Raw genomic sequence first — 24,379 nt, forward strand, 5'->3', positions numbered from 1 at the left:
GTTTCCCTGGTGACGGTGACCTTCCTTTTTTTTGCCCTTTTCTTTAATTGTTTTCTTCAAAATGTTATTGACGTAGACTTAATTTACAACGCTGTGCTCATTTCTGCTGGACAGCACAGCGATTCGGTTAAACATCGACCCACACACTTCCCTTCTTTTTCAGACCCGTTTCCCACACAGGCCGTCACAGAGTGCTGGGCAGAGGTCCCTGTGCTGCGCGCCGGCTCCGTTGACCTTGCTTCCTTCATATACGTCAGTGCGCGGACACCAACCCCGAACTCCCAGTAACTTCTCAGTAACTTCCGAAATGCAGGCGTCAGGAGCCTTTCACAGGCTGCTCTGGCCCCGAGGGCTGTGGGCGGGTGAGGAGAGGGGCAAGGGCAGAGCTCCGCGGATGGAGGGTGCCCAGGGCCGTCCGTGCCTTCAGGGGCTGCCGCAGGGAAAGGAGCCCAGGAGCCTGGAGGCACCGAGCGTGGAAGAAAACAGAGGGGCTCAGGTTCTGAGGTCTGAGGCCCGGACTCCACCTCGTCCCAGGACCGGAGGCCCAGCACTGCCTGGGGCTCAGGTGGGGAGCGCGGTTCCCCCAGGACGCAGAGCCTGGGAAGCTTGGAGCCCCTCCCAGGATGCTCTCCACTAGGCCAGCTGACACCTCCCGGAGCGCCCCAGAAACTCACTAGGGGGCCCACCTGCACCCCGACATCGGGAAATCATCTTCTGCCAGGGCAGGGATCCCTGCAGAGCGCTCAGGCCAGCCTGCCTGGACAGCACACCCTCTGGGGCCGCTGCCCCTGACAGCCTCCGTGTGTCACTGTCACCACTCCCCCATCCACGACACCTACCCTTGTGCCCACACAGGCCTGCAGACCCCACCCCCCACCCCATGTGTCACTGTCCCCACCCCATCTGTGAAACCTACCCTCGCAGCCTCCCTTCTCTCCCGTGCCCCTCACGGCCTGCTCTCTCGCCAGCCCCCAGTTCCTCCCGCTGAAACCCACAGCCTTGGCCAGTCCTGATGGGCCTGCTGAGTCCTGTGGGAGGAGAGAGCGACACTTGGTCGCCTGGTGCCACCACCACTGTCTTCCACCGTGCTCTGCGCCCCTCGGGCCACTCGTGCATTTGTAAACGCGACCCTGGTGACCGTTCCGGGCTGGAGCTGTTCTGAACCCCCCCTTCCCTTCCAGCGTGTGCCCACCCCAGCCCTTCTCGCCCTCAGGGGATGGGGGAGCCCTCTTCTTGACAGAGAAAACTAGGTGGAATCACAAGAAACTGCCCTATTTGTTTTGTTCCTTTTCTGGTCACATCCATGACATGCAGAAGTTCCCAGGCAAGGGATTAAATCCGCGCCACAGCCGCGAACGGGGCCGCTGCAGTGCCAGTGCCAGATACTTAACGCAATGAGCCACATGGGAACTGCGAATTGCCGCTTTTGTAGGTTAAAAACTAGCTAAATATCAGCAGTTTTCTAGAATTCATCCTGTCCCCAGCAGCCACACAGGAGGGTGTATTCTATGATGCACTGGCCTGCGGGCTTCTGCTGAGTGTGTTGTGTTTGTGGCTCAGTGGTTAATGAACCTGACTAGTATCCATGAGGATGCAGGTTCGATCCCTGGCCTTGCTCAGGGGGTTAAGGATCTGGCATTGCCATGAACTGTGGCGTAGGCTGGCAGCTGTAACTCCGATTCAACCCCAGCCTAGGAACCTGCATATGCTGCAGGTGTGGCCCTAAAAAGACCAAAAAAAGAAAAAATCTGTCCTACTGCAAGATCAAGATTATATTTTATGTTCTGTTCCAGAATGTTTAAAATTTTGTTTTTCACTTTAAGTTCGTTGATGTATTTGGACTCAATAATTTTTTTCCAAATCATACTGATACCTGTATGAATGTTGTAAGGAGGAGATCTATTTTTTCCCATCAGTAGTCCCAGCACTGCTAACAGGCAATGACATTTTGGTCACCTGAGACATTTCCCCACCCAGAGAGGTCTGTTTCTGTTTTCCTCTCTGTCTTGGGGTTGTTCACCTATCCTCATACATTGCAACAATCTCTCAGCTTTAAAAGAAGTGTTGATGGGCGTTCCCCAGTGGAAAAGTGGGTTCTCATTGTCACAGCACTGGGAACTTGGTCTTGACGATGGTAGAACAGGCGGCCTCTCTATTATTCTTCTAAATAGTCAGGGCTTCCACTCATCTTCACCCTTGTTTAATAGGAGGGACACCCTGAAAATTTCCAGGGGGAAAACATTCTGTGGGATTTTGGTGGGAAGTGCATTTCATGGGAATGTTAGTTATATTTTCCGATGGTGCGTCTTCCCATTTGTGAACATGACTCTCATTTTTCAAATATTTCTTTTTTTCTTTTTTTTTGTTGTTGTTGCTATTTCTTGGGCCGCTCCCGCGGCATATGGAGGTTCCCAGGCTAGGGGTCGAATCGGAGCTGGAGCCACCGGCCTACGCCAGAGCCACAGCAACTCGGGATCCGAGCCGCGTCTGCAACCTACACCACAGCTCACGGCAACGCCGGATCGTTAACCCACTGAGCAAGGGCAGGGACCGAACCCGCAACCTCATGGTTCCTAGTCGGATTCGTTAACCACTGCGCCACGACGGGAACTCCTCAAATATTTCTTATATCCTCTAATGTTATGCGCTTCTTCCTTTAGAACTTGCTACAATGTTGTTTGATTTATTTCTTATGGTTTTATGGCTGTTTTGAATGATATGTTTGGATTTTTGTAGTTTTTTAATTGGTTGCTCTCATGCATGAGAAGTTATTTATTTGTCAATGTCTTGTATTCTTAGCTTTTTCTATGTATGAAATTGTATTGCATGTAAAAAACATACTATTTTTTCTTTTGCAATCCTCATTTATTTTTCTTGTCTTGTTGCATTATCCATATCTCCAGAGAAATGCTAAATAGATGCACAACAGGCATATCCTTGTCCTAATCCTTTGAAGAGAACAAAACATCTCTTAACTTTTCATTTTCTACCATTTTTAAAAACTCAAAAGAGAAAAGAATGAATACCTGCAAATCCTTCACCTAGATCCACCAGTTATTAATATTTATCTGCTTTTTCTTCTCTATTATTTTTTTCTGAATCATTTGGGTAGCAGTTACTGACACTATGATATTTTACCCTAAGTGCTTCTAGTAGTTATAGACTAAGAACTGGGTATTCTACATAACCAGAGTTGGGAAATTCATCATAGCTTAAAATGCTATTAGCTATTACACATTGTATTATTTAAATTTTACCAACTTGCCCAGTAAGATTTTCCACAGCTGTTTTTATTTTTTCTTAATCCAGAATCCAACCAAGCATCACGCATTGTATTCAGTTGTCACTTTTTAATCTTTAATTGAGAACAGTTCCCAGTCCCCTCACTCCATTTTTGGTCTTTTGTGATCTTTTTAGGAATCCAGACTACTTATTTTTTTGTGGCAAGTCCCTCAATTTGGATTTTGAAAGAAACATTTTTATATTCCCATAAGAATATCTCGAAGGTTTTTGGTAGAAATCTGTTAATAGACTAAGAAATTACCTTCTCTTTGTACTTTGTAGGAATTCTTTCCCTTAATTGTTGATTAATATTTAGTATTATCAAATGCCATCTCTTCCATTTAATTAGATGATCATTATTTTTCTTCTTTGATCAGCTTTTAAAAAAATTTTTATATAATGATTTTTATTTTTTTCCATTATAGCTGGTTTACAGTGTTCTATCAATTTTCTACTGTATAGCAGGGTGACCCAGTTACACATACATGTATACATTCTTTCTTCTCACACTACCATGCTCCATCATAAGTGACTAGACATAGTTCACAGTGCTACACAGCAGGATCTCATTGCTAATCCACTCCAAAGACAGTAGTCTGTGTCTATTAACCCCAAGCACCCCGACCATCCCACTCCCTCTCCCGCCCCCTTGGCAACCACAAGTCTATTCTCCAAGTCCATGATTTTTTTTTTAATTTTTTATTTTATTTTCCCACTGTACAGCAAGGGGGTCAGGTTCATGATTTTCTTTTCTGTGGTAAGGTGCATTTGTGCCATATATTAGATTACAGAAATAGTGATATCATATGGTATTTGTCTTTCTCTTTCTGACTTACTCAGTATGAGAGTCTCTAGTTCCATCCATGTTGCTGCAAATGGCATTATTTTGTTCTTTTTTATGGCTGAGTAGTATTCCATTATGAATATATACCACATTTTTCCTAATCCAGTCATCTGTCAATGGACATTTGGGTTGTTCACATGTCTTGGCTATTGTGAATAGTGCTGCAATGAACATGTGGGTGCATGTGTCTTTTTTAAGGAAAGTTTTGTCTGGATATTTGCTTAAGAGTGGGATTGCTTGGTCATATGGTAGTTCTATGAGTAGTTTTCTAATGTATCTCCATACTGTTCTCCATAGTGGTTGTACCAGCTTATATTCCCACCAACAGTGTAGGAGGGTTCCTTTTTCTCCACCCCCCCCAGCATTTGTTATTTGTGGACTTATGAATGATGGCCATTCTGACTGGTGTGAGGTGGTATCTTGTAGTTTTGATTTGCATTTCTCTACTAATCAGTGATGTTGAGCATTTTTTCATGTGCTTGTTGGCCATCTGTATATCTTTCTTGGAGAAATGTCTATTCAGGTCTTTTGCCCATTTTTCAATTGGGTTGTTGGCTTTTTTTGCTGTTGAGTTGTATAAATGGAAACTATTTTCTCTCATTCCATAAGTTGTCTTTTTGTTTTCTTTTTGGTTCCCTTTGCTGTGCAAATCTTGTCAGATTGATTAGGTCCCATTGGTTTATTTTTGCTTTTATTTCTGCTGCTTTGGGAAACTGACCTGAGGAAACATTTGTAATGTTGATGTCAGAGAATGTTTTGCCTCTGTTGTCTTCCAGGAGTTTGATGGTGTCTTGTCTTATATTTAAGTCTTTCAGCCATTTTGAGTTTATTTTTGTGCATGGTGTGAGGGTGTGTTCTAGTTTCATTGATTTGCATGAAGCTGTCCAGGTTTCCCAGGAGTACCTGCTAAAAAGACTGTCTTTTCCCCATTTTATGTTCTTGCCTCCTTTGTTAAAGATTAATTGACCATAGGTGTCTGGGTTTATTTTTGGGTTTTCTATTCTGTTCCATTGGTTTGTATGATTGTTTTGGTACCAGTACCACACTGTCTTGGTGACTGTGGCTTTGTAATACTGCCTTTGTAATATTGTCTGGGAGATTTATGCCTCCTGCTTGGTTTTTGTTCCTCAGAAATACTTTGGCAATTCTGGGTCTTTTGTGGTTCCATATAAATTTTTGGATTATTTGTTCTAGCTCTGTGAAAAATGTCATGGGTAAATTGATGGGGATTGCATTGAATCTGTAGATTGCTTTGGGTAGTATGGCCATTTTTACAATATTATTTTTTCCAACCCAGGAGCATGGAATATTTTCCATTTCTTTACATCTTCTTTAATTTCCTTGATTAATGTTTTATAGTTCTCAGCTAGAAGTCTTTTACCTCCTTGGTCAGGTGTATTCCCAGGTATTTGATTTTTGGGGGTGCAATTTTAAAAGGTATTCTATTTTTTTCCCTTTTCTAATATTTCATTGTTAGTATATAGAATTGTGACTGATTTCTAAATGTTAATCTTACATCCTGCTACTTTGCTGAATTTGTTGATCAGTTCAAGTAGTTTTCTGGTTGAGTCCTTAAGGGTTTTCTATATATAGTATTCTTTAATCAGCTTTATGGCAAGTTGCATTACTGGATTTTCTAATGTTAAGCCACCTTGGGGTACAGCTAACCTGGTCATGATTTATATTTTTTTTCCAATGTATTTTAGGATTCTAATTGCTGGTATTTTACTAGGATTTTTTTTTTCCCTTTTCATGGCCACACCTGTGGCATATGGAAGTTCCCAGACTGGGGTTGAATGGGAGCTGCAGCCACAGCAACACCAGATCTGATTGCTTCTGTGACCTAGGCTGCCTTTTGCAGGAAAGCTGGATCCTTAACCCACTGAGCAAGACCAGGGATTGAACCTGCATCCTCCCAGAGATAATGCTGTGTCCTTAACCTGCTGAGCCACAACAGGAGCTCCTACTTTGAATTTTTGGCTCTGTGTTCATAATTTTCCTTTAAAAAATTAATCAATTTCCCCAGCTTTATTGAGGTATAATTGGCGAAAATTGTATGTACTTAAAGTGTGCGCTGTGATGATGTGATCTATGGATACAACGTGACATTACAATTACGTTGATTAACGCATCCACCACCTCACCCTGTTACTCTTTTTTTGTGGTGAGAATGCTTAAGATCTACGCTCTTAGCAAATTCAAGTATGAAATGCAGAATTATTAACTCCAACCAGTAGGCTGAAGACCCGCTCCCCAGAGCTTACTCATCTATCAGCCGAATGCTTGTGCCTCCGGTGAGCAGCCTCTCTTCCTTTACCCACCTCCAGCCCCTGCTAAACCCGCGCATTCCACTCTCCGTCTCCACATGCTCTACTTTTTCTGGCTTTAGATTCCACATTTAAGTGAGATCATACGTACGGGTCTTCATCTGGCTGATTTCACTCAGCAGCCTGTCTTTCAAGTCCACACATGCTGTTGGAATGGCAGGATTTCCTTCTTTCTCATGGACGAATAACAATCCATTATCTATCTCATCAATCGATTGGATCGATCTATCATCTATCTATTCATTCATCACATCTTCTTTATACTTTAGCCCGTCGATGGACACTTGGGACTTAAGTTGCTTCTGTGTCTTGGCTATAGTGAATAATCCTGCAATAAAGACGGGAGTGCCTGTACTGCTTTGAGATACTGACTTAGTTTCCTTTGGATACACTTCCAGGAGTGACATTGCTGGATCCTACGGTGGTTTTACTTTTAATTTTTTGAGGAACCTTCGTTCCGTTTTCCGTGTTCCACCCGTAGTGCACAGGGGTTCCCTTTTCCCTGCATCCTCGTCAACAGCTGTTGTCTCTTGACTTTTGATAAAAGCCCTCCTAACAGATGTGAGGTGATGGCTCACTGTGGCTTTGACTTGCATTTTCATAATGGTTAGTGGCATCAAGCATCTTTTCATGTTCCTCTCAGCCATTTGTACGTCGTCTTTGGAAAAACATTTATTCAGATCCTTTGTCCATTTCTCAATTGGATTATTTGGTGTTTTGCTATTGAGATATTTGAGTCCCTAATAGATTTTTTAAAAATATTAATCCCTTGTCAGATGTATGATTTGCAAATATTTTCTCCCATTCTATAGGTTACCTTTTCATTTTGTTGACTGTTTCCTTTGCTGGGCATAGGACTTTTTCATAATTTTCTTTTTTTTTTTCTACCTTACCTTGTTTTGTTACCATGGGTGATGCTTGCCTCATATAAGAGGCAAGAGATAGTCTTTGCTCCTTTTCTAGTCTTTGGAGCATATTAGTTAAAATAGAAGCCTCAGTAATTTAATTTTTTTTTAAAGAAAATTGTCCACCAAATATGATTTCAAATTATTAGTGCAAATTTTTTCATTTATTTTTATCTTAATAACAATTTCTTTTTCATTTTAATATTTATTTGTGCCTTCTTCCTGGATTAATCAAGAAAAAAGATAGTTGTATTTTTTATCAGTTATTTCTAAAGAACCATCTTTTTGATTCTTTTGTTTCTATTGCTTCTTTATTTACTATTTCCATAATTTTGACCTTCATTATTTTTTGTTTGTTTTTCCTTGGTTTTATATTGATTTAAATTATCTAAATTCTTATATTGCATTCTTAGCTCATTAATTTAAAATCTCTCTTTTTTACTAAAACACAAATTTAATATTATAAATTCTTTATAACATCCCCTTCATCTACTTTCCACAGATTTTTGTGTATTGTTTTTTGTCATCATTCAGTTCTTAGTACTTATAATCTCCATTATAATATCTTCCGGAGCCATGAATTATTTAAAAGTGTTATTTAGTTTCCAAATGTATGGATGCATTTTAGCTGACTTTAAAATTTCACTCCTCAACTTGTTGTGGGCTGGGTGTTTTCAAATCTTTGGTATTTTTAAAGACTTCCTTTGTGATCTGTTATGTATGCATTCAAATTTTAAAAACGTATTTTATATGTTTGAAAAGAACGTGTAGTCTGTATTCGTGGGAGCCTCGACGACCTCTCTCTCCCTCTCCCTCCCTCTCACCTGTTATTTCTTTCTGACGTGTTAACTATTTTGCTTTTTTCCCGTGATGTTTCTCATTATATGTCTGTGTCTGGATTTCCTTTGAAAAATTTAATCCTTCTCATCTCCCAGGGAATTTAATTTTGGGACGCCTGCATTTCTTCAATTGTGGATAATTCTGTGCTGCTGTCTGCGGAAGTGTTTCTCCTCCCCGTTGTCTTTATTCTCTCCATCTGGAACTCTGATTAGGTGCTATCTTGGACCCAACCAACGCTTCACATCTCTGAGCTGATTTTCGGCTCTCTGTGCCGCCTTCGAGTTAGATATTCTTAGTTTTGTTTTCTAATTCATTGGTTCTCTCTTCTGCTCTATCTAATAAGATATATAAGCCATCCATTGGCTTTTGTTGTTTATTTCAGTGTTTTTCAGTTTCCTGATTTCCAAATGGATCCTTCTTAATATTGAAATTTCTATCCTCTCACGTAATAGTTGTTATTCATTTTGTTTCTATAAACTAAAACAATTAAAAATTCTAACAATTAAATTTTAATGTTCTTTTCAAATTGCTTTATTTCTTCCTTGTTCCATTTGGTGTGAATTTTCCCATGATTTGGTTCTATTAACTGTGTCTTATGGCAGTAGATTTTGACAAGTGTTTTATGGTTTTATTTGAAACTTCACCTTACCAGGGAATTTTCCCTCCTGCAAATTTGTGTGTAATTCTGTAATCAAAGAAAAAGAAAACAAACATCAGTGAAAGGTAAAGGTTAGTGTCTAAAATCTTTGCTAGGAAGAGGGCTCATGTGAGTAATAAAGAAAAGAACGGAGTTTTCAAGGAATTCAAAAACGGTCGTCCGCAGACCCTCTGCTACAGAAGGTGTCGAACCTGCAGCGCCAGCATTCGGCCTCCCTGGTAGTCCCGAAATACGCATTAGAGTGAGGTAACAGTGAATTTTATCTTCACCCATTAAGTTACAAAAACGTGACGAGATGGTGGTATTTAATGCCAGTGACGCTTTCATGAGACAGAAACTTGCACTCTGCTGGGGAGAGTTAGCTTTTCAGGAAAGTAACCTAGCAATGCAGTAGTAAGGACTGCTCACTTTCTGGGCACTTGCTACGCCTCGAGCTAGGTGCCGAACCACGCGTGTAACGGACAGGAGACATACCTATCAAGGACAACATCTCATTATTTGGGTGGCTTTTCTAAAAGCTCAACAGTCGGAGGATCGTTAATCAAATTACGATATATTTCATTTCCAAAGAATTTTCTCGGCGGGAAGAACACTCCTGAATAGGGAATTTTGAAGCAAAACAAAGGCACTCAACAATGGAAGAATATGCATAGAACATCGTCTGGCTGAAACACACACCTATATCAAGAGCAATTTCTTTCGGTCAGATTGAGGCTGACAGTTTGTGTCTCCGTGTCCTTTCACGTGCTTCCACATTTTCTACAATGTGACGTCATTACTTTAATCAACCTAAAAACATTTAGCAATGGAGAACACGGCTTTAAGCAGTGAATGTTTTACAGACAGGCAACTTTTTTTAAAAACATGCCGATGCCCGTCTCCTGGCCTGCGATGGCTACGTGCCCTCATGGCCCAATTCTGTCTGCTGTTAGCAGCCTCTCTCCGCATCTCTCTGGACCAGAGAGTTTTCCAACCCTCTTCTGTCTTGGGCACATCTGTTGATAAACAATCTTCCATTTCCTTGGGCAGCTGGTTTCTTTGGCAGCTCTGCCTCCTAGAAAGTTCTTTTAAATTGAACTTGAGAAATGTGTTTGGTGATACTGATTATTGATTTTATCCTAAAACTCCCTGGTTCTGGATAACAGTGGGCACTCTGCCCATTCAAATCTGAGATGCACGGTCAGTGTTTAGCTGAATGGTGATCAGGGCTATTTTGGCCCCCAGGGGACATTTGGCGATGTCTGGAAACATTGCTAGTCACCACAGCTGGTTGGGGGGCGGGGGGAGGGGGGAGGAAGAGTGTTCTTCCAACCTCTACGGGGTGGGGGCCAGGGACAGTGCTCAACTTTGTCTGGTGCACAGGACGAACTGGCAGACCCAAAGCTATCTGGCCCCAGACGTCAATAGTGCCAAGGTTGACAGACTGTATTTCATTTCAAAATCCTTGTTTCCAAACACATACAGAGGAGTTTAAAATTGATTTTCATTTTTTGGTACACAGAAATCCTATCAATGCTTTATAGCAACACATCACAGTTAAATTGAGTTTTTGCAAATCATTCTTAAACTTCGAAATGTCCCTTATTTACTTATTTATTGGGCCTTGCCAGCAGCACGTGGAAATTCCTGGGCCAGGCATCAGAACTGTGCCACAGCAGTAACCCCAGCCTCTGCAGTGACAACTTGGGAGCCTTACCCCACGGCACCACACAAGCGAACCCCCAAATGTCCCTTATTAATAAGAAAAACGAGCATTGAGTAACATATTAAACTACTTCTCACTCTTTGATAAGAGAGATGATTGGTTTCAAGGACGGAGGGAATGAAGTGGTGCTCCCGGGAAATCATTTTGGACGTTTCCATCAGGCCTTCCTGGAGAGCATGGTCATCAGAGCCTGCAGTGAAGGCTGTAAGGGCTGCTGGCCGACCTTGAGATGCCCTTCAGTGGGCATCGCTTCTCACCCACTCTACCACTACCCCGCCCCTATCTCCCACAGAGGAGCATCAGGATGGATCCAGACACACCCACACGGAAGATTCTCCTGCAAGGGGCAAAGTGAAGACAGATGTTCTGTCTTGGTTCAAAACAGTAACACACGAGCATCTGCTAATTGACGTCATTTTGCATTTCCATTAGCAGCACCCTCTGCATGAAACCATAAGGGGTTGGAGACATCTCAGGGGGGCTCCCTGGCCCTGTCCCAGGAGGCAGGGAGATGACCTGGCCACATGAAAAGCCCCTGAGCACTGGGGATCTTGGGGCAAGTCCCTCAAAAGCTGTGTAGCTTGGAGAGAGTCCCTTCATTTCCCTGTACCAATTTCTTTATCCGTAAAACAAAGAGGTTATATCAGAGCATCCTCTGGTTTCTTTATGCTTCTAAAATGCTAGGATTTTAAAGCATTGTCTCAAAAAGACAAGACGAGCATCAGCAGTGCAGCAGTTCAGTGCACTTTATAAATATTTCTTTCACCACTCTTTCCTCTCCAACTTTGGAGATGGACTCAGTTTTCTTTCCATGAGGTTTCTTTAACAAAAGCAGCCTGACTCACTAGTTAATATGCGTTTATTTGGGATGACTTTAGAAAGAAAATAAGTTCAAAGAATATTTTGATAGGAAATGAAACCAGAAGTTAGTTGCATGTGGAGGTTGACCATAAATTTATAAGCTAAAAGGTATGACACATTTTTTTCCTACCCAGTGTTTCTTTAAAAAAAAAAAAAAGATACTTCAAAATAAAAGAGTTTGAGATCTTCACATTTGGTTGCTGCATTTCCATTTAATTAATAACTGTCTCTGGCCCTTTTTCATCTGGCAAAGCATCCTGACCAGGAAATAATCAGGAAAGCTTTACTGAGCATACTGCCAATAAATTAGGACATGGCAGCTGAAGACATCTGAGTTTGGTTCATCCTTGATCTGTTCATGGATCATGAGGAGTAATTTCCACAGGACTCTTGCAGGTGGAGGAAAAAGCTGGATATGCTCAAAACAATTGAGTCCAACCAAAGAGGCAGAGCAGAGAATTGGTCATGCTTTGACTGAACTGGAGCCGTCACCCAGCTAGAGTCAAGTTCAGACTTGCCATGACAGACAGATCCTGCGAGCTGACCTTCCTGGCCCCCGAGGTCCTGCTTAACACTCATGACGGCGGCAAAGATGTGGTGCTGGGTCCATGGACCAGTGTTTAGGCTCTCGGGGCTGCTTGGGGACAGTGCCTCAGGCAGGGTTCTAAGAACGCCCCCACATCCCACTCTGGTGTAGATACTCTGTGTAATATGTGAATATGATGCAGGGATTTCACTCCGTGGTTAGGTTGTGAAAGGCACCGTTGACTTGCAGGAGGAGAGGTGGCTGTGTGAACCTGACCTGAGCACATGACCCTTGAAATTCCTAGAAGTCAGAGACAGGGAGTCAGAGCACCAGGGCATGAGAGGAATTCCACATGGGATGGAGGGTAGCGTGTGGCAGAGGATGTGGGCTGCCCGCCAGCAGGGAGGCAAGGACCTCCATCCTACAGCCACAAGGAACTGAATTCCGCCAACAACCAGAATGAGCTCGGGACTGGATTCTTCCCTACTCGAGCCTCCAGATGGGAACACAGCCCAGCTGACCCCTGGATTCAGCCTTGAGACCCTGTTAGGGAACCCCGTCATGCTGTGCCTGGACCTCCCATCCTCAGACCAGTGAGCTAGCAAATGGGAGTGTTGTAAGCTGATACATTTGCAGTAATTTGCTAGGTGGCAATAAAAACGAATACAGCAGCCACACACCCAAGCTGAATGCACACAAGCAGTGCTATTGGAAACGGGAGGGCAATGCCACAGACACGCGAATGTCATCCCCTTGCCGGCATCGTGGCATCTTCAGGGAAGGTGGCTCCTGACAGCTGTACCCACCCTCTCCAGGATGGTTTGAGTCCACGCTGCAGTGTAAAGTGGGAGGCAGCCCTGAGCCAGAGATTGGAGGACGTGGATTCTGTTGTTTTGTGCTTTGCAATTGCTTGATGGCATTTGACCAAGTCTCTTTCCTCTGGGGCCATAGTTCAAGTATCTGTGTGACAGTAATTGAAGCAGATGCTATCTAAAGCCTAAGAGGCTCCGAGGATCTGTTCTGGTTTTGTGATTGCTCACACCCTGCCCTCCCCAGATGGGTGATGAATCTGTGAGCACCTGAAGGCAAGGTGTTGGCAGCTCACTCCACATGTGCTGGCCAGCTACTGCGCATGTGGCAGCAGTTGCCCTAGATGTCATGAAATCTTCAAACTAGCATTCTGAGAACATGCTTAAAGTTCGTTAAGTGAAAGGAGGGGATCTCAAATAGCAGGTGTTGGAGAATCAGGTAACGTCGTTGCAGCTGGGTCTGTTAATCCATCCAGCTATTCCTGGGGATGCACATGCCACAGTGAGGTAAGGGGCGGGGCTGTGGGCTGGCCCCCTCCCTGCCCCCTGGTAGGCTTTGCACTGGAGTCTCTGCTGGCCAAGTGGAAAAGGAAGTGGGTCAGGTATAATAAGAGTCACCACACGCTTCCATTATTGGTAGACATATGGTGGGTTCTCTTTGCTGTTGTTGCTTTCAAACTTTTTACTGTGGTCAACTACACATCACATAAAATTCGCCATTTTGGTCATTTTAAGTGTGTGGTTCCGTGACATTGAGCACACTCATGTGAGTGCAGCCATCCCCAGAACCCTCTTCATTTTGCAAAACTGGAACTCTGCACCCGTCCAAGCCCCCTGTTCCCTTCGCTCAGCCCCTGGCAGTCCGCAGCCCACCTGCTGTTTCTACGAATTTGACGCTTCCAGGGACCTCATATAAGGGAAACCTTATAGTGTTTGTCTTTTGTGACTGGCTTCTTTCACGCGGCACAATGTCCTCAAGGCCCATCCGCGCGTCAGAATCTCCTTTCCTTTTAAGACTGAATAACATGCACTCTATGGATAGACACATTCTGCTGATCACCTTGGGCTGCTTCCGTGTTTGAGCTGCCGGGAATACTGCTGCGACAAACAGGCGTGTGCTCCGTTTTGCTCTAACTAAACATTCTTTTGATGAAGTGCACCACCCCGCGCACAGTTCAAAGGCTGTTGCGACAGTGAACACACACATCCACGTGACGTCTCCCAGACGAAGACACTGGACCCACAGCACCCAAGAACCCCTGCCCGTGCCTCCCACGCATTTCCCCATCTCCCTCCCCGCTGGTCAGAGCCATCCTAGCCTCTGACACCGCTGTTAGTCACACCCGGGCTGGAGGTTTACAGGAATGGAGTCACAAATCCCCACTCCTCATGCTCGGCTTCCTTTGCCCAACACCGTGAGCACGTGCGCGTTGTTGCAGGAGGCAGTGCTCCCATCATGCTCCTGACTGCACACTAAGAATTCCACTGCATGGAAGCACCTCCATTCACTGACTGATTCTGCGGCATGATGGAGCTTTGGTTTGCTCCCCCTCTGGGGCTGTTCTGAACAAGAGGGCTATCAGCGTTTTCACAAGTGCTCTTCTAGGGGTGGGATGGTGGGGTGTGGAGCAAGCGTAGCATCCTCTGGTAGATGCTGCCAGAGTATTTCTAAAGGCTCGTTTGGTGCACATGCTCCTTGCAGTGATGGACGAGGGTTCCAGGCTTTCCCCATCTTCGTCCACACTTGGTCTTGTCCTTCTTTTGGTTTCAGATATCCTGATGCCTGCTTTGTGTTGTCCTACTGTCAGGCACGTCCACTGCCCTGATGACTGGAGGGACTGGCACCATTTCTCACCCTTGCTGGACGCTTTGCCATCCTCCTTGTGGTGGGTTTCCTTTTGTCTTTTTAGGGCTGCACCTGCAGCATATGGAGGTTCCCAGGCTAGAGGCTGAATTGGAGCTGTAGCCACCAGCCTATGCCCAGCAATGCAGGATCCGAGCCTCGTCTGTGACCTACACCACAGCTCACAGCAATGCTGGGTCCTTAACCCATGGAGCGAGACCAGGGGTCGAACCTGTGTCCTCATGGATACTAGTCAGATTCGTTTCTGCTGCGCCATGATGGGAACTCCAAGGGTGGGTTTCTTCAAGTCTCTCACTCATTTAAACATTTGGGTTGTCTTTTTCTTACTGATTTATAGTAACTCAAAAAAATGCCTCCTGGATTTAAGGAGTCAAATTTAAGCCCTGGATTTAAGAATCAAATTCATAGAAACAGAAGGTAGACAGCAGCTTATTATATTAAACACAGATATCTTGTTTGTGTTTACGCTATTTCTGCCGGTGTTTGGCTTTTTATTCTTAGATTTGTTTTCGATGAACGGAAGTTCTCAGTTTTCATGTAGTCCCTCAATCCGTCCTTCACGGTCAGGGCTTTGCGTGGGCTGTGTGGGAAACATTTGCCGGCTACAGTCTCACGCCACCTTCTCTTTGGAGCTGCCTGAAGGCTTGTCGGGTTTCACAGGTTCATCTCCCACCTCTCCAGACCATGTCCCAGTATGATGGGAGGTTCAGGTCCACACTCACTTTGCTCTGGATGAATACCTGGTTGACCTGCATTACTTATTGGAAGAAGAAGCCTTTTGCCTTTGTTATGTGGACTTACCTTTGTCATAAGCCATGTGTCTGTGTATGTCAGTCTCCTCCCGGGCGTCTTGTATGTTCCTTGGTCTTTCCTCCACCCTCCCTGCCCACTGTTGCCCCACATCCTGTGCCCACACGCCTGTGTTAACCCCTGCAGATTAGAGCTTTGTTATATCTGGTATGTAAGTCCTCCAGTTTTCGTCTTCCTCAATATTGTCGGCTCTTCACGGCCATTTGCACATCCGTATCCACTTAAAAAATCATCTTGTTAAGTTTCTCGCCAAAATCATGTTGGGATTTGGATTAGGACTCCATGGAATCAAAAATCAAAGAGGAGTTCTCATCGTGGCTCAGCGGAAACGAATCTGACTAGTATCCATGAGGACACAGGTTCAATCTCTGGCCTCAATCAGTGGGTCAAGGGTCCTGTGTTGCCCATGAGCTGTGGTGTAGGTCATGGTTGTGGCTCAGATCTGGTGTTGCTGTGGCTGTGGTGTAGGCCAGCAGTTGCTGCTCCAGTTCGACACCTAGCCTGGGAACCTCCATATGCCTCAGGTGTGGCCCTAAAGAGACACACACACACACACATTCAAAGAACTGACATCTTCAGGAACAGGGTATGTCTTTCTACCTGTTCAGGTTTTCTTTAACTGCTTTCAATACTACACAGTTCTTTCCAGCACTCTTACTATTTACTAACCTATAGTAAACAGTATCGCCTTCATTTCAAATTTGAATTGTTTGTATACAATTAGAAATAAAATTGTTTTTATTTAGAAATTTAGCGTACTTAGTTATTTTGCAGAATTTGCCTATTGATTCTGATTGTTTAGAGTGCATAGAATATTTTTTCCTCAAATAGGCAGCAATCATCTGCAAATCATGACTGTAATTTCCCTGTTTCCAATCATGATACTGTTATTCTCATTTTATTCTCCATGAGAATATATTCTTCCTTATCTTACGGGCAAGGGCATGATCTACGGTCCCGTTGAATGAACGCCGTAAATAGCGAACACCTTTATCTTTTCCCGTGTTTTCAACATTTCAAAGTTTTCACTATTTCCCCATTAACTATATAATGTTGGCTTTAGCTTTTTTGTAGATGTTGCCTATTAGATTAAGAAAGGTTCCTTTTCTATTACAAGTTTGCTGGTAATAAAACTTTTTATTATGAGTTTGTATTGAAGCTTCAAGTCCTTTTAAAGCATTTATGGGATGATCTTAAATTTTTTCTTCTTTAATGAATGTGGTGAATTATCAACCTTGCATTCTTGGAACGAAAGCAACTTGGTCGTGATGCACTGTCCTTTCCATATACGGCTGGATTCTATTTGCTAATATTTTTATTTAGAATTTTGATCAGATTAAAGTTTTTCATTTTTTACAAAATCAAAATTCTTCATAAGTGGTTTGTATTTTTATCGGGAGGCATGCGATTTTTGGTGTTGTTTGTGCTGTTAGCAATCAGTGGTATAATCTAGATCCATTGTTTCAATGAGTTTTGGGGGTGCAAACTTGGGATATTCTGATTCTATTATTTCTTCAATTATCAGTATAATGCATATGTGAATAAAACTTCCCCTTATCAATTTTTCTTACCCCAGAATATACTTCATTTAGGAAAGATAGGATAAGTACTTTACTGTTTTCCTTTATTTATCTTTTTTTTTTTTTTTTTTTGTCTTTTTGCCCTTTCTAGGGCTGCTCCCGTGACATATGGAGATTCCCAGGCTGGGGGTCTAATCGGAGCCATAGCCACCAGCCTACGCCAGAGCCACAGCAACGTGGGATCCAAGCCGTGTCTACAACCTATACCACAGCTCACGGCAACGCTGGATCCTCAACCCACTGAGCAAGGCCAGGGATCAAACCCACAACATCATGGTTCCTAGTTGGATTCGTTAACCACTGTGCCACGATGGGAACTCCATCAGTTTTCTAAGTAATGATTCTTCAGGGCTGAGCATTAAGACTTCTTTAGTGTTATAATTATGAATTTATTGATTTAAACCTATTAATGTATTTTAGTCTCTTTCAGTTACTATTCTTACTCATGGTCAAATTGTCCCATCTTTGGTCAACAGGAGCCTTTTCAAGTTGAGTCATAGACTTTTTTATTTCCCCGATACATTTTTTTCTACTGTGCAGCATGGCAACCCAGTTGTACCTACATGTATACGTTCTTTTTTCTCACGTGATCATGCTCCACCATAAGTGACTAGACATACTTCCCAGCACTACACAGCAGGAGCTCATTGCCAATCCATTCTAAAGGCAATAATCTGCATCTTTTGACAGGTTCTAATATTATTTGATATCTTACTTGCTTTTGATGTGATGAAATTGTGCCTGGAACATCCTGAATTTCCCTGCCCTGGATCTGGGCTCAGCCGTTTCTCCAAGCAGTTTTAGATCCTTTCAAGGGGAGACGGTATATAGAGGCCAACATCTGGGCTCCAGGAGTGCTCGTTGCTGCTGGGTTTCCCTCACTACTGGGCCTTTCCGGAGGACAGTGCAAGGAAATAGTAGCTTTTTAAAAAGACAAAATATAATTTGCATGAAATAATTTTCCTCCCAACTCAAATTTATGACAATTACAGTTTACTAAACTTAATTGATTCATATTTATCTCCTTTCTCCAAAGTGAAAAATTCTGGTTCTCCATGACAACAACATAATCACTAACTTGTCTTATCCGGTAACACATACACACAGCCACCTCAGGATAGCAATGCAGCACTCACTAGTAGCAATACAATGACTGAAAATAGTTTAGTGTGTGTGTGTGGTGTGTGTGGTGTGTGTGCATGTCTCCCGGGGGTATATTCCACTAGGATGGATAGCAAAATCAACATGTTTAGAAGCCACATTTCAAATAGTTGCTTTATGCTTTGTTTCTCACCAACCTGATGCCCGGTTTTATTTGCTTTATTTTGCTTTAGATTTTTAAGAGTTGCTTTTTAGTTGTTGTTGTTGTTGTTTGGTGCTGTAATTATTTATATGGATCCTAAGTCAGACCTGTAAGACAATGTTACACTCAGAGGAGCCCAGATTTTATCCCTAGCCTCATCATCTTATCCCCTCAATTTTCCCGTATGTAATTTTGTATAAATTTACATTTTATCCTTTTATTTAAAATAGAAACAAACATTTGTATATTTTCACATTCTCCCATTTTTTTCAATGCATAGTGACATACTATACATAGTTATCCATCTTGCGTTTTTCTTTTTCTTTTCTGTCTTTTTTACCATTTCTTGGGCCGCTCCTGCGGCATATGGAGATTCCCAGGCTAGGGGTCTAAATCAGAGCTATAGCTGCCGGCCTATGCCAGAACCACAGCAATGTGGGATCCGAGCTGCACCTGTGACCTACACCACAGCTCACGGCAACGCTGGATCCTTAACCCACTGAGCAAGGCCAGGGGTAGAACCCGCAACCTCATGGTTCCTAGTCGGATTCATTAACCACTGCACCACGACGGGAACTCTGAGTTTTTCACTTACCAATATGTCCATACTAAATGTCAAACCAGAGCAGTATATGGAAATATTCTTCATTTCTTTTCATAGCTGTGTAGTACTCCACTGTATAGAGGAGTATCACAGGTTTCTCAATTAGCCTCCTTTTGATAGGCCTTTATATTGCTCCCACTCTCTTGCAGTTACAACAGATGTCGCAGTGATTAGTCTTATGCATATATGTTTGTGTATTTTCCCCTGTGTATCTTTTGGATACATTTCTAGAGGTGGAATTGTTGGGTCAAAGGGTAAATGAAGATGTTAATTTGCAAGGTATTTCAAGAGCCCCCACCCAGGATCATGTGCATTTTTCATTCCCATCTACAATGTATGAGGGCTCCTGTTTGCTACAGCCAAAACTGTATCCTCAGACTTGGGAAAACTCAATGTATTTTCAAATTCATTGTGCTTGGAAAAACTCTGGAACATTTGCTCTAAAGTGCCTGTAACTTTAATATACAAATAATGTGCCGCTGGAATAAACACTGAATCATAGAAACACGCAAACCAACTAAAAGGAAAACGGCTTAAAGCCCACGCAGTTATAAAAACGGCTCACAGAGGGAAACTCGGGCCCCATTTCTGCAGATGGCAGCATCATTCCCTACAGCATGCTGCCTGTTTGGTGACCGTCCTTGTTCGGGCTACTAAGTCCTCTTCCCTCACTTTTGACTCTTTATAGCCCCCCTTACAGCTGCTTACGATTATCACCTGGGAGCCTAATCCTTTCCTTAACAGGGTCCATAATCACCCCTTTACTTGGGAATCTGGACTTGCACCTTCTGATCTTTCTGCTTGTCTCTGCATTCCAGATTTCCTCCCGTCCCTCTGCATGAACCACTTCTTCTGCTCCTTCCCCTCCGCCCTCCCTCTTCCTGGACCCTTCCACCCTGGACCGTCGGAGGGGCCTGGAGACACCCACATCTCCAGGGCCCCAGTCAAGGGCTTAATTCAGAGCGGGAATCTGTTTTACCTACATCTGCGGGTCTTCCAGGGCCGACTGTAACTTCTACCCTAGCCTCATTTAACCACCCACCATTTCTGCCTATAACACTTTCACGTAAAATTCTATTTACTGTGTTTTTCCCTTATACTTATTTCCAGTGTACATTTTTTAGGATTGCAAATGAATTCATGTTCATTGTAAATTATTTAGAAAATGAATGAAGTAATAGGATGATAGGAAAAGATAAATGAACCCAAAGCCCAGATGTGACCGTATTAACATCTGGGCATGCTTGCCTCTGGGTGCTGTCTATGCTTTTAAATATAACTGAGCTCATGGTGCATATGCACATTTGTATTCTGCCTTTTTATTCCATTTATTGCTTTTTTAGAGAACACATGGTTTTATTTATTAATGGGACTATTCTCTTTTATGGTGTCTTAATTTATCTTTTATTCCGTATTATTTCCTTCTGCTTATATTTTTTAATTAGAAATATTTGGTCCCCTTCCTGTTTTACTTAAATGCCTGGATAATTTCCGTTTACTATTTTTATTCAAAAGGAAATTTCACATATCGATTTTTCTTACTCCCAAGGTAACAGATTCAAGTCAAAAAACACAGTGGGACAAGCCCATGAAAATCCCACTCACTGAGAAACGACTGGTAGTGGCTTTCAGATTGCTTTTATGTTTATGGACACTTTCCCCCCCAAAAGTTTCATAGCTCCTACTTTCTCCTAACATTTTATGAACATTTTCTATGTCAGTATATGCACTGCTTCAACATAATTTTTAGTGGCTACATAGCATCTTACTGTGTAGCTGTACTGTAGTTTATTTCATCCCTTTCATGTTCCCTTATGGCTAAGTTGTTCCTATCCTAACATTTTCCACTAGAAACTCTGTTTCGTAATTAGTATTTTCTAATACTGTTTTTGGACGAAGCTTGCATTTGGAGAAGAGGCGTATTAAAGTTCTTGAGGTAAAATTCATGGGTAAGAGGGCCTACGTATTTTGGAAGCGTCTATTGTCCATGTGTGCAGCCAACGTCCAGTTCAGGTGAGTTTCCACTTCTCTGTAGAGCTGAGGGTGGTATTGCTGTGTCTTCTCCCATTTCCAAGACATCCGACAGTCTTTCCTTCTCGATGGGAACGCACCGCATTCTCCTGCAGCTGCCAGTGAGACTAAACGTCTCCTTAGTCTCTGAGACATTTGTATGCATCTTCTTCGCCTACTTCTCTTCCCTCCTTTCTATCAAGACCAGTACCCGTCTGTCTTGTGTACTGAAAATGTTGTTCCCGTTTCATATTTTCTTTTCATTTTATTGTTGCCGTGAAGGAATTTTAGGTGTTTGTGTAGACGAAGGCATTTGTTTTCTCTTTATGGTGTCTGCTTTGGGCTTTTACTCTTCAAATTCCCCCTCCCCTTTTATGCTCATGTAAATAGTCAACCATCATTTCTTTCTGAACTTTCATAATTTCAGTTTTCTTTAATGTTTAATTTTCACTTTCCTTTAATGTTTAACAACTGGAACTATTTGAGTTTAAGGAAAAGCAGTGTTTACCAGTAAGAATTTATAAGTGTTAGTTACCATGCTCCCCCATTAACTTGAAATGCCATTATTGCGTATTGAGTGTATATTTACATATACAGCAGGCTTAATAAAGAGCTGTGAGATTTTTGCATGCAAGCATCTCTGAGTCTGGGGACCCAAATTCCAACCGGACTCTCATTTCCCCTGGGGGTTTGCAGTGCCCGGCACCCCTGAGGGGGTCCTTCCTGGTCCTCAGGGCGGGATCAGTGGTCCCTGGGTTTGTCCTGGCTTCAGCCTTTCCATCTCCAAGCCATTATCACCTCTCTCCTTCTGCTTCTTCCCAGGCTTTGATTTCAGGCTTCCAGCAATCCAGAGAGCTTTTCTCCCCACAAATCTAACCACCTCAGGGCACGAACCCCTTTAACTAGGTTGGGCTCTCCCAATAGTAGACGCCGAGATAAGGCTTTGAGTGCAAACCATTTATTCTGGAGGTGATTCCAGGAGGCACTGAATGCCGAGTGGGCTATGGAGCAGAAGCTGATGGGAGGAGCATCAGTGACCGCTCCGGGCGGCTGGACTCCTCCCACTGGGGGAACCTCTGCTGACTATGTACCATGCCTCGGAGTTGGTCCGCCCCAGGGGGGTGAGAGCTGGGGTGTTTCTCCACCACCTCTGTCCATCACCGGTGGAGAGCTGGTCCAGGGGCCCTTAATTCCTGGTGTTCAGCTGGCTCCTGCTGCAGAGCAAGGCTGGAGACAGAGCTGCAGGCGCTGTCCATTGGAGGCCACCAACTGTGACTGCCAAAGTCCACTCCCTGCAAGTGTCCCCAGCTGACATAGTCCAAGGGCTACTGAAAACCCTCCCACCTTGGAGAGAATTCAGGGTGGACTGTGCCATGGCGAGACAGCTCTGGTTAGAAAATCCTTCCCGGGGTTGAGCCCGAAAAGCCTTCAAACTTCCACATTTTGTTCTAGTTCTGACTCCTGGGGGGAAAAAGGACTAAGACATATTTTCCAGAGGCATTTGAACAATTACACGGGAACATCAGCATCCTGCACACGCTAGCAAATAGCCCATGTTACACACCTGAGTGTCTGCCTCCTCCTCTCTGAGCATCCCAGCAGGCTGCGGGAGTGGGTGCAGCTGGGGTGGGGGGCACCTCATGTGCATTTCAGTGGGTGGGAGAGAGTGAGGTCAGCTTAGCCATCAAGCACCTTGATAAGGTCAGCTGCTCCAGGGACCTGGGGGGACATGTACCACTGAGTGACGAATTCGTGAGTCATGGAATGTTTCTTCTCTTCTCCAGATTTTAAAAACTGCACAAATGCTTCCTTCCCACAAGCAAACAATTGCCGTTTTTGTTCTAAAAGATGGTAGATGGGCCAACTCTATTATCATTTTAATCTCCTCCCACGTATGAATGGAATACATGCATTTAACTTGGCTTAGAAGAAGAGGGACTCCCAAGACAAGATCTGATTTTAGCCGGCTGCCTTTCGTGTCCCATAAGCAAATCCCAGATGGAGTGAGTGGAGACCAGGGCTTGCAGCCACCCCGTAACGACACGTCCACAAGCCAGTGCACCGGGGAAGGAATCCGTACTTTGCGTTCATTGGCTTTTCTTCAAGCATTTGGGCGGGGCTCTTGAATCTCATAGTTTAATGTCAGGGCGAGTGATAAATGAGATTATAAACTAAGTTCCGTTGTCATCACTTCACAAAAGTGAAGCAGAATCAATTACAAAGGAAACGGGCTAGGAGCACCCCTCAAGGTCAGAAGTTGAGTGCAATAGCCCCGCATTTTGTAAGATGTTTGGGGGTGCCAGAACTCTTGTTTCCACCGCTTCAGTTGGGGCGCGTGCCCAGGTCAGCAGCGGGCACTGAGACTGTGGGATCCGGAGTTCACTTTGGACCCAGAAGCCAGAGGCCAGGCTGGGCAACCCTGTAAAGGGAGGTTCTCATCTACAAAGGCACCCGCTTTGGTGGTGTGCACCCAAACGCCAGTCCCCAAAGCCCAGTTCCTCAGGCTCACGTCCTCCCTGAGCCCCCGACTGTCCCGCACCCCGGAGCTGGGCGCTGCTCTCCTAGCTGGACCTTCACGGGTGGGGGGTGACCAGGGCTCAGGGGTGCCCCTGGCCCTTGGGAGGCTGGTGATGAGACTGGCTTCTGGCTCCAGCCTGCTCTCTCTTGGGCTCCCGAAGCAGCAGAGACCGGAGGAGGCGTTCCACCACGGGGCCCTGCGGGGCCTGGCCCGGGGCCTCAGACAGGGCTGGTGCCACGGCGGGAGCCACCCGTGCCCCTCCCCTGTCCATGAAGATAGGGATAGGAAGCCTGGCCCATCTCAGTACAGCGAGATGGTGGGGTGGGGGGCGGGGTGGGGGGCACTAGAGAGCCAAGTCATTGTGACGCACGGAACAGACTGGAAGCGGCTCTTTTATCTCAACACCAATTTTTTCTTTCTTTCCTTCCTTCCTTCCTTTCCTTTCCTTTTTTCTTTTTCTTTCTTTTTCTTTTTTTTTTTTTTTTTTGACTTTTAGGGCCGCACCTGCAGCATATGGAAGTTCCCAGGCTTGGAGTTGAATCAGAGCTGCAGCTGCCGGCCTACACCACAGGTGCAGCAATACAGGGTCCGAGCCGCAGCTGCGACCTACACCACAGCTCATGGCAACACCGAATCCTTAACCCACTGAGCGAGGCCAGGGATTGAACCCGAGTCCTCGAGGATACTAGTCAGGTTCATTAACCACTGAGCCATGACGGGAACTCCCTCACCACCAATTTTTCCCGGTGGCTTTCGTGTTAGGAGACAGAGGTCAAGATGGAAATTTCAGGGTTTAGGAGGCCAGAAAGGAAATGTGGTCCATGTCTAAGGTATAGCCTGACCCAGAAACCTTTGGAACAGGATCCAGAGTTAGCAAAAACACTGCTGACCTAGAAAATTCGGGAACGAATAGATGTTTATAAAATGTAATCT

The sequence above is a fragment of the Sus scrofa genome, chromosome 15, assembly GCF_000003025.6.
Source record: "Sus scrofa isolate TJ Tabasco breed Duroc chromosome 15, Sscrofa11.1, whole genome shotgun sequence".
Taxonomy (NCBI): domain Eukaryota; kingdom Metazoa; phylum Chordata; class Mammalia; order Artiodactyla; family Suidae; genus Sus; species Sus scrofa.